This window comes from Oncorhynchus nerka, linkage group LG4, assembly GCF_034236695.1.
Source record: "Oncorhynchus nerka isolate Pitt River linkage group LG4, Oner_Uvic_2.0, whole genome shotgun sequence".
Lineage (NCBI taxonomy): Eukaryota > Metazoa > Chordata > Actinopteri > Salmoniformes > Salmonidae > Oncorhynchus > Oncorhynchus nerka.
The window spans coordinates 53,862,356-53,871,430 of NC_088399.1; positions in this window are offsets into that span (position 1 = coordinate 53,862,356).

The following is a 9,075-nucleotide window of genomic DNA, read 5'->3' on the forward strand; positions in this document are numbered from 1 at the left end:
TTCTGTAACATTTTGGCAAGCAGTGTCTATTTTGACCAATACTGCAACAAGTTAGACAAGTTAAGAATGAATGGGATATTTGTCTACTTCTCTGCTATTCATGGCTGTGTGCTGTGACAAGAGATAAAAATAATCTGCCCACTCCATCAAACAATGGGTACAACAACACAGGGCATTCACGGGACCTCATGGAACCACGGACCGCACCTGCAGAAACTGGACAAGCACCTGCAGAAACTGGACAACAGGGAGAAGCAGAGGAGATACCTAGCATAGACTTCTCCCAGCTGACGCTTGACATACCACCTACGCCACCTCCAGTGGTAGAAACAACCAGCTGGTATGATTGAGTAGAATCAGCCAACAGTAACACGGAAGCAGCAATGTGAGAGTCAGTAGTGCATGACCTTAAAGGGTAATAATAGGAAGCTTCCGTTTAACACACAGGCCTAAGATTATGTAGGTCTACAGCCCCAGTGGGAACTTCCCCTTTAAAAATATATATAAAGAGAACAGAGATCATAAGACCGTATGATCCTCACTAACATATGAAACAGACTTCATATGGAGAATCATCATAGGTAAATTTACTATTGCACTATACGCTTTTTGATAGAGTAAAACAATATTTTGGGAACCGGATAATTGTGCTTAAGTACTTATTGGGTCATACTCTGAAGAAGCTGGTTGAATCTTGTGAACCTGACTGAGTCTCCGAAAAACAGAGGTCTTTAACCACCTCTTGATCACATAGACAAAGCGGGCGTTCGCATTTTTGACACCAGAAACCAGAGGTGACTAGCAATTCAAGGAAAAACAGCCAAGTACCAGTTACCATATATTGCGTCTATGCACAGAGTTGGAAGTGAATAGTATTAGGATATACACTTTTTGTTGGACTAGAACAATATTTTGAGAGCTGGATATTTTTGCTTAAGTACTTATTGGGTCATACTCTGAAGAAGCTGGTTGAATCTTGTGAACCTGACTGAGTCTCCGAAAAACAGAGGTCTAACCACCTCTTGATCACAGACAAAGCGGGCGTTCGCATTTTTGACACCAGAAACCAGAGGTGATTAGCAATTCAAGGAAAAATAGCCAAGTACCAGTTCCAATATATTGAGTCCATACACAGAGTTGGAATTCGGAATCTAGCGTCATAGCTGTGAGAATACCGATTACGGGAAAGTGACCAAGGGGCTGAGCATTTAAGGTAATTGAACTATTTTTGCTATTTAGTCAATATTGTTAGAAGTGTTAACGCATTTAAAGTTTTGCAATATTATCTGGCATAGCTTAAAGCATTAAGGATTGATTGAGCATTATTGTTGTATTGAGAAACTGTATAACCATTGAATTGTAATGATGTATATAAGACAAACAGAGTGACTTACTAAAAGCTTGAAACTTTGACAACTAGGCCAGATTAACGATCTGGAGAGCAAACGCCTTTGACACTCTCACTGAACAGAAAATGACCCTGGTTATAGGTTAAAGTGATTGCAATAAAGAAATTTTTCATTGTGTGGACAATAATATATTTTTAAGAAAGTCAAAACATATACCAATACTAGTTTCCGAGTGACTACTAGCTGACGAGCATAATAACTACTAGGAGTTGCACAGACCATACAAACGCTCCACACCGCGTGGCCGCGGCCACCCTAATCTGGTGGTCCCAGCGCGCACGACCCACGTGGAGTTCCAGGTCTCCGGTAGCCTCTGGAACTGCCGATCTGCGGCCAACAAGGCAGAGTTCATCTCAGCCTATGCCTCCCTCCAGTCCCTCGACTTCTTGGCACTGACGGAAACATGGATCACCACAGACAACACTGCTACTCCTACTGCTCTCTCTTCGTCTGCCCACGTGTTCTCGCACACCCCGAGAGCCTCTGGTCAGCGGGGTGGTGGCACCGGGATCCTCATCTCTCCCAAGTGGTCATTCTCTCTTTCTCCCCTTACCCATCTGTCTATCGCCTCCTTTGAATTCCATGCTGTCACAGTTACCAGCCCTTTCAAGCTTAACATCCTTATCATTTATCGCCCTCCAGGTTCCCTCAGAGAGTTCATCAATGAGCTTGATGCCTTGATAAGCTCCTTTCCTGAGGACGGCACACCTCTCACAGTTCTGGGCGACTTTAACCTCCCCACGTCTCCCTTTGACTCATTCCTCTCTGCCTCCTTCTTTCCACTCCTCTCCTCTTTTGACCTCACCCTCTCACCTTCCCCCCCCTACTCACGAGGCAGGAAATACGCTCGACCTCATCTTTACTAGATGCTGTTCTTCCACTAACCTCATTGCAACTCCCCTCCAAGTCTCCGACCACTACCTTGTATCCTTTTCCCTCTCGCTCTCATCCAACACTTCCCACACTGCCCCTACTCGGATGGTATCGCGCCGTCCCAACCTTCGCTCTCTCTCCCCCGCTACTCTCTCCTCTTCCATCCTATCATCTCTTCCCTCTGCTCAAACCTTCTCCAACCTATCTCCTGATTCTGCCTCCTCACCTCCCTTTCTGCATCCTTTGACTCTCTATGTCCCCTATCCTCCAGGCCGGCTCGGTCCTCCCCTCCCGCTCAGTGGCTCGACGACTCATTGCGAGCTCACAGAACAGGGCTCCGGGCAGCCGAGCGGAAATGGAGGAAAACTCGCCTCCCTGCGGACCTGACATCCTTTCACTCCCTCCTCTCTACATTTTCCTCTTCTCTCTCTGCTGCTAAAGCCACTTTCTACCACTCTAAATTCCAAGCATCTGCCTCTAACCCTAGGAAGCTCTTTGCAACCTTCTCCTCCCTCCTGAATCCTCCTCCCCCTCCCCCTCCTCCCTCTCTGCAGATGACTTCGTCAACCATTTTGAAAAGAAGGTCGACGACATCCGATCCTCGTTTGCTAAGTCAAACGACACCGCTGGTTCTGCTCACACTGCCCTACCCTGTGCTCTGACCTCTTTCTCCCCTCTCTCTCCAGATGAAATCTTGTGTCTTGTGACGGCCGGCTGCCCAACAACCTGCCCGCTTGACCCTATCCCCTCCTCTCTTCTCCAGACCATTTCCGGAGACCTTCTCCCTTACCTCACCTCGCTCATCAACTCATCCCTGACCGCTGGCTACGTCCCTTCCGTCTTCAAGAGAGCGAGAGTTGCACCCCTTCTGAAAAAACCTACACTCGATCCCTCCGATGTCAACAACTACAGACCAGTATCCCTTCTTTCTTTTCTCTCCAAAACCCTTGAACGTGCCGTCCTTGGCCAGCTCTCCCGCTATCTCTCTCAGAATGACCTTCTTGATCCAAATCAGTCAGGTTTCAAGACTAGTCATTCAACTGAGACTGCTCTTCTCTGTATCACGGAGGCGCTCCGCACTGCTAAAGCTAACTCTCTCTCCTCTGCTCTCATCCTTCTAGACCTATCGGCTGCCTTCGATACTGTGAACCATCAGATCCTCCTCTCCACCCTCTCCGAGTTGGGCATCTCCGGCGCGGCCCACGCTTGGATTGCGTCCTACCTGACAGGTCGCTCCTACCAGGTGGCGTGGCGAGAATCCGTCTCCTCACCACGTGCTCTCACCACTGGTGTCCCCCAGGGCTCTGTTCTAGGCCCTCTCCTATTCTCGCTATACACCAAGTCACTTGGCTCTGTCATAACCTCACATGGTCTCTCCTATCATTGCTATGCAGACGACACACAATTAATCTTCTCCTTTCCCCCTTCTGATGACCAGGTGGCGAATCGCATCTCTGCATGTCTGGCAGACATATCAGTGTGGATGACGGATCACCACCTCAAGCTGAACCTCGGCAAGACGGAGCTGCTCTTCCTCCCGGGGAAGGACTGCCCGTTCCATGATCTCCCCATCACGGTTGACAACTCCACTGTGTCCTCCTCCCAGAGCGCTAAGAACCTTGGCGTGATCCTGACAACACCCTGTCGTTCTCAACTAACATCAAGGCGGTGGCCCGTTCCTGTAGGTTCATGCTCTACAACATCCGCAGAGTACGACCCTGCCTCACACAGGAAGCGGCGCAGGTCCTAATCCAGGCACTTGTCATCTCCCGTCTGGATTACTGCAACTCACTGTTGGCTGGGCTCCCTGCCTGTGCCATTAAACCCCTACAACTCATCCAGAACGCCGCAGCCCGTCTGGTGTTCAACCTTCCCAAGTTCTCTCACGTCACCCCGCTCCTCCGCTCTCTCCACTGGCTTCCAGTTGAAGCTCGCATCCGCTACAAGACCATGGTGCTTGCCTACGGAGCTGTGAGGGGAACGTCACCTCAGTACCTCCAGGCTCTGATCAGGCCCTACACCCAAACAAGGGCACTGCGTTCATCCACCTCTGGCCTGCTCGCCTCCCTACCACTGAGGAAGTACAGTTCCCGCTCAGCCCAGTCAAAACTGTTCGCTGCTCTGGCCCCCCAATGGTGGAACAAACTCCCTCACGACGCCAGGACAGCGGAGTCAATCACCACCTTCCGGAGACACCTGAAACCCCACCTCTTTAAGGAATACCTAGGATAGGATAAAGTAATCCCCCCCCCCTTAAAAGATTTAGATGCACTACTGTTCCACTGGATGTCATAAGGTGAATGCACCAATTTGTAAGTCGCTCTGGATAAGAGCGTCTGCTAAATGACTTAAATGTAAATGAGTTGTTATTAGGTATTGATATATACATAGGTAAAGATAACTTGAGGGTAAGGAAATATAGGAGGAATCCATAACGCTTAATAATATTTAAATAGGAGTATATCTATCCAAGGCCTCATACTAGACCGGAAAATAAGGGAGTGACAACGTGAACGAAGGAAAAACCCAACTCACGCGAAGGGCCATTACGAATAAAAATAAGGGTTGGTAGTGCCGCACGGCAAGGCCCTTGTTACACCGAAGTAACTAAAGTCCCAAAGTACTCTGCCCAGCCAGAGGACGGGGTAGAGGCTTTTGCTGCAGGCATTGGGCAAAAGTCAGCACCGTGACACTTGGCGCCCAACGTGGGGCACCGATAGTAATAATACTCTGAAAACTAAATAAGTTAACCTCTTGCTCCTACCTGACACGCAGGCGTCCCATCTGGAAATGCAAATACGCTAAATGCTAATAGTACTAGTTAAAACTCAAACGTTCATTAAAATACACATGCAGGGTATTGAATTAAAGCTACACTCGTTGTGAATCCAGGCAACAATTCAGATTTTTAAAATGCTTTTCGGCGAAAGCATGAGAAGCTATTATCTGATAGCATGTAACACCCCAAAAGACCCGCAGGGGACGTAAACAAAATAATTAGCATAGTCGGCGCTACACAAACCGCACAAATAAAATATAAAACATTCATTACCTTTGACCATCTTCTTTGTTGGCACTCCTAGATGTCCCATAATCACTATTGGGTCTTTTTTCCGATTAAATGGTCCATATATAGCCTAGATATTGATCTATGAAGACTGTGCGATAAACGGAAAAAAATAGCGTCTTATAACGTAACGTCATTTTTTTAAATTAAAAAAGTCTACGATAAACTTTCACAAAACACTCCGAAATACTTTTGTAATGCAACTTTAGGTATTAGTAAACGTTAATAAGCGATCAAATTGATCACGAGACGAAGTATATTCTATAGGGGTACGTCTGGAAATAATGTCCGGGTAAATCTCAACCAAAATATCCGGTCCGAGACCTGAAGAAATGGGCTGTCTCTTCTTCGTTTGACCAAGAAACAAATCCTAGGCAAATGACAAGACTGTTGACATCGTGTGGAAGCTGTAGGAATTGCAATCTCGGCTCCAGGTAATTTGCTTTCCCATAGACAATACATGCAAGTGGCGCATTGATATATTTTCCAATTTTCAGTGATCAGATTTTCCTGCACTTTTCGATGAAACACACGTTCTGTTATAGTCACAGCTGTGATTTAACCAGTTTTATAAACGTCTGAGTGTTTTCTATCCACACATACTAATCATATGCATATACTATATTCCTGGCATGAGTAGCAGGGCGCTGAAATGTTGCGCGATTTTTAACAGAATGTTCGAAAAAGTAAGCCCTAAGCTTAAGTGGTTTTAAGGACCTATATACCCAGAGAAAGAAAACCATAGTTAGAGTCTACTCTTTGAGGAAAAATCCCTGAGAAATAAGAAAGTACTATAGGGTTTATAACTAAATAGGAAATCTAAATTCAAGGTAAAGAGCAATGGCGGGTTAGAGTCTACTCTTTGAGGAAAAATCCCAGAGAAATAAGAAAGTACTATAGAGTTTATAACTAAATAGGACATTTATACAAACCTCAAGGTGAAGATATGGCAACAGGAGTGAATTATGTTCAGCGCCGTCAAGGCAGGCAGACCTCGTAGTAATACGAAATTGGGTTCTAATAAAAGTCATTCCAGAAAAAGAAGGGGGGCCAGAGGATGTAAGTGTGTATTGTGGCAAAGTGGCCTTCTATGCACAGCCCTGGTACCCCATGGCAATGGCCCTGCTACAAGACGGGACTCAAACGAATCTAAGAGACACTAGTCTAATGTTGAGAGCCATGCAGGAAGACTTATGTTAAATATTTAGGATATATTTTAAGCCAACAGGGCAGAGAAAAGATGAAGGTAGAAAAAGAGAGATTTTATAAGCATTAAATGCAATTTTGAAAATAAATATGTTGCAGTTCTTAGGGATAATAAAGTACTGTATGTAATGGATCCCATACTATGCAACATATATAAAATTATTGATGAGACTGAGTTAAGATTAACCCAGGTTGTTAGATAAAATACAGTGGACTCCCGAAAGAGAGATTTCATTAGTACAGAAAACATATGCTATGTTTAGCAGTGTTTTGGCCTTATCTAATCATTTGAAGGTTTGTCTTCAAATTGTAGAAATATGGCAAGAATATATGGCATCTGTTGTGACCCAGAGTCATTGAGAGTATCGGGTTAATTAAGTTGAACTATATAATTATCTTATATGTTACTACATAGAAATGTTGAGTTCTATAAAATGCATTGGTGTAAACAGGGAGACAGTGAGATAGTCAGTCAATATTTGGAAACAGAGACCATATCTGGTACTGTCAGTATTTAGCTGAGGCAACAGGAAGCAGATGCGGAAGCGAAAAAGGCCGGTTTTGAACCACAGCCATTAAAGCAGCAGTTAATGGGAAGTTGAACATAGACATAACTACATTGAAAGAGCTGAGACAGATAGTGACCCATGTGCAAATGTATTAGGTCAGTTAGACACTGACACAGGAGTAGGGGAATGGGACTTTACAGGGAAGTAAATAATGCAAAGAGTGGACACCTCAGGGTACAATTTCAGGATGGACTTTAAAAAATATATGAAAATAATAAACCACTTACGGATAAATATAAGAAAATCCTCAGCTTATCAGACGCTAAATAATTATAGGAGAGTCATATATATGAACCATTTTTTGTTCCAGACCAAATAGAGAGAGTCAGAACACACATAAAATGGGAGGACATAGATAGGGACGGGTTCATATGGGTGGCCAATGAAGGATTGGAGAGAACAGTGAAGTGCTACAGTAAACACTTAAAGGGACCAGTGATGAAATATACGTCTGAAGGAGCCAAGATGGCCCTGAAGGAGCCAAGATGGCCCTATTAGAAATATATTGGAACAAGATAGTATCACTGACTCAGGGTAAACAAATTATATTAAAAGACCAGTAGCTAAACAGGCTATGGGCAGACAACCACACGAAGAAAATGCTAGGGGTGACAACCACCACCTGGGACAAATGGAGAAATGTAGTAGGAACCAAGGGAGTACTTTTTGTCGCGGATAAAGGTTGGGATCCGGAAGGTGAACCCCCAAAATTGGAGAAAAAGAAACCTAGGGACATAGTTGTGTTCACGGATGGGAGTGAAAAAACGGAAAAGACAAGATGGGGCTTTATTGTAAAAAATAAATCCACGGGGGACACCCTGACCAAACAAAGTCGAAAAATCATAGGAACAGCCCAGAAAGCAGAAGTGATGGCAGTACTGGAAGCACTCCTACACTGCATAGGGTCTAACCTAAAAAGGATTGAAGTAGTAACGGATAGTTATTATTGTGCACAAGCCATGACCTCAGACAAAAAGATTTGGCAAAATAACGGGTATAGAGGTGCCAAGAATAAGCCAATACAATATGAGGGAGAATGGAGGAAAATCCATGAGTTAATGGATAAAATGGATATAGTGGTAAGTCATCAAAAGGCTCACACTGCCGACTCGGCAGGGGCAGAAGCAGACTTTAACCAACTAGGAAACAGAGAAGTAGATGAACTAGTTCAGATGGGAAGAATAGTTCTCTATAAACGTGAAACAGACTAACTGAGAGCACTCCATGAGGATTGGGGCCACTTGGGGTCCCGGATATTCATGAAAAGGCTAACGGACGAGGGCATTTTCTATACTAGAGAAGAAGTACTAGAAATATGTAAGAAATGCATCATATGCCAAGAACAAAAGGTTAGCAACCTAGGCAGGTCAACACATTAAGTGCACCACACCATGGAAGCAGATAGCATTAGATACTATGGGTCCTATGAAGGTGGCCACCTCTTTAGGGCACAGGTACGCTATAGTAGCGGTGTGTATGGCTACAGGATACTCAATAGTGCTCACATCAAATTCATCCAATGCGGTGCCAGTGTTGCAAATGCTTAACCTTCTAACCCTTGCTCTAGGTCCTTTCCCATCCATTAGAACCGATAATGGAAGACAGTATAAGAATAAGAAGGTGGAGGAGTGGTGTGTGGACCATGGGGTCGCACACATATACTCCCCCCCTTACACCCCACAGGCCAATGGCTGTGCCGAGAGGACCATAGGGAAATTAAAGACGACCCGGGGGTGATGGAAGGCAGAAAAAGATTGGGGACCTAAATTGGCACAGGCCTGTGTAGAAATGAACTTAACTCCAACAGACACAGGGCCTAGCCCAAGAGAATTGATGGGACTACCCAACATCAGCACAGTGGTGGAAATAGCTAATGCGCAGTCTCCCCCTCTACCTTGTGTGTTACAGGTGGGAGACTGAATTAGGATTAAGAAATCACCAGGAGCTGACA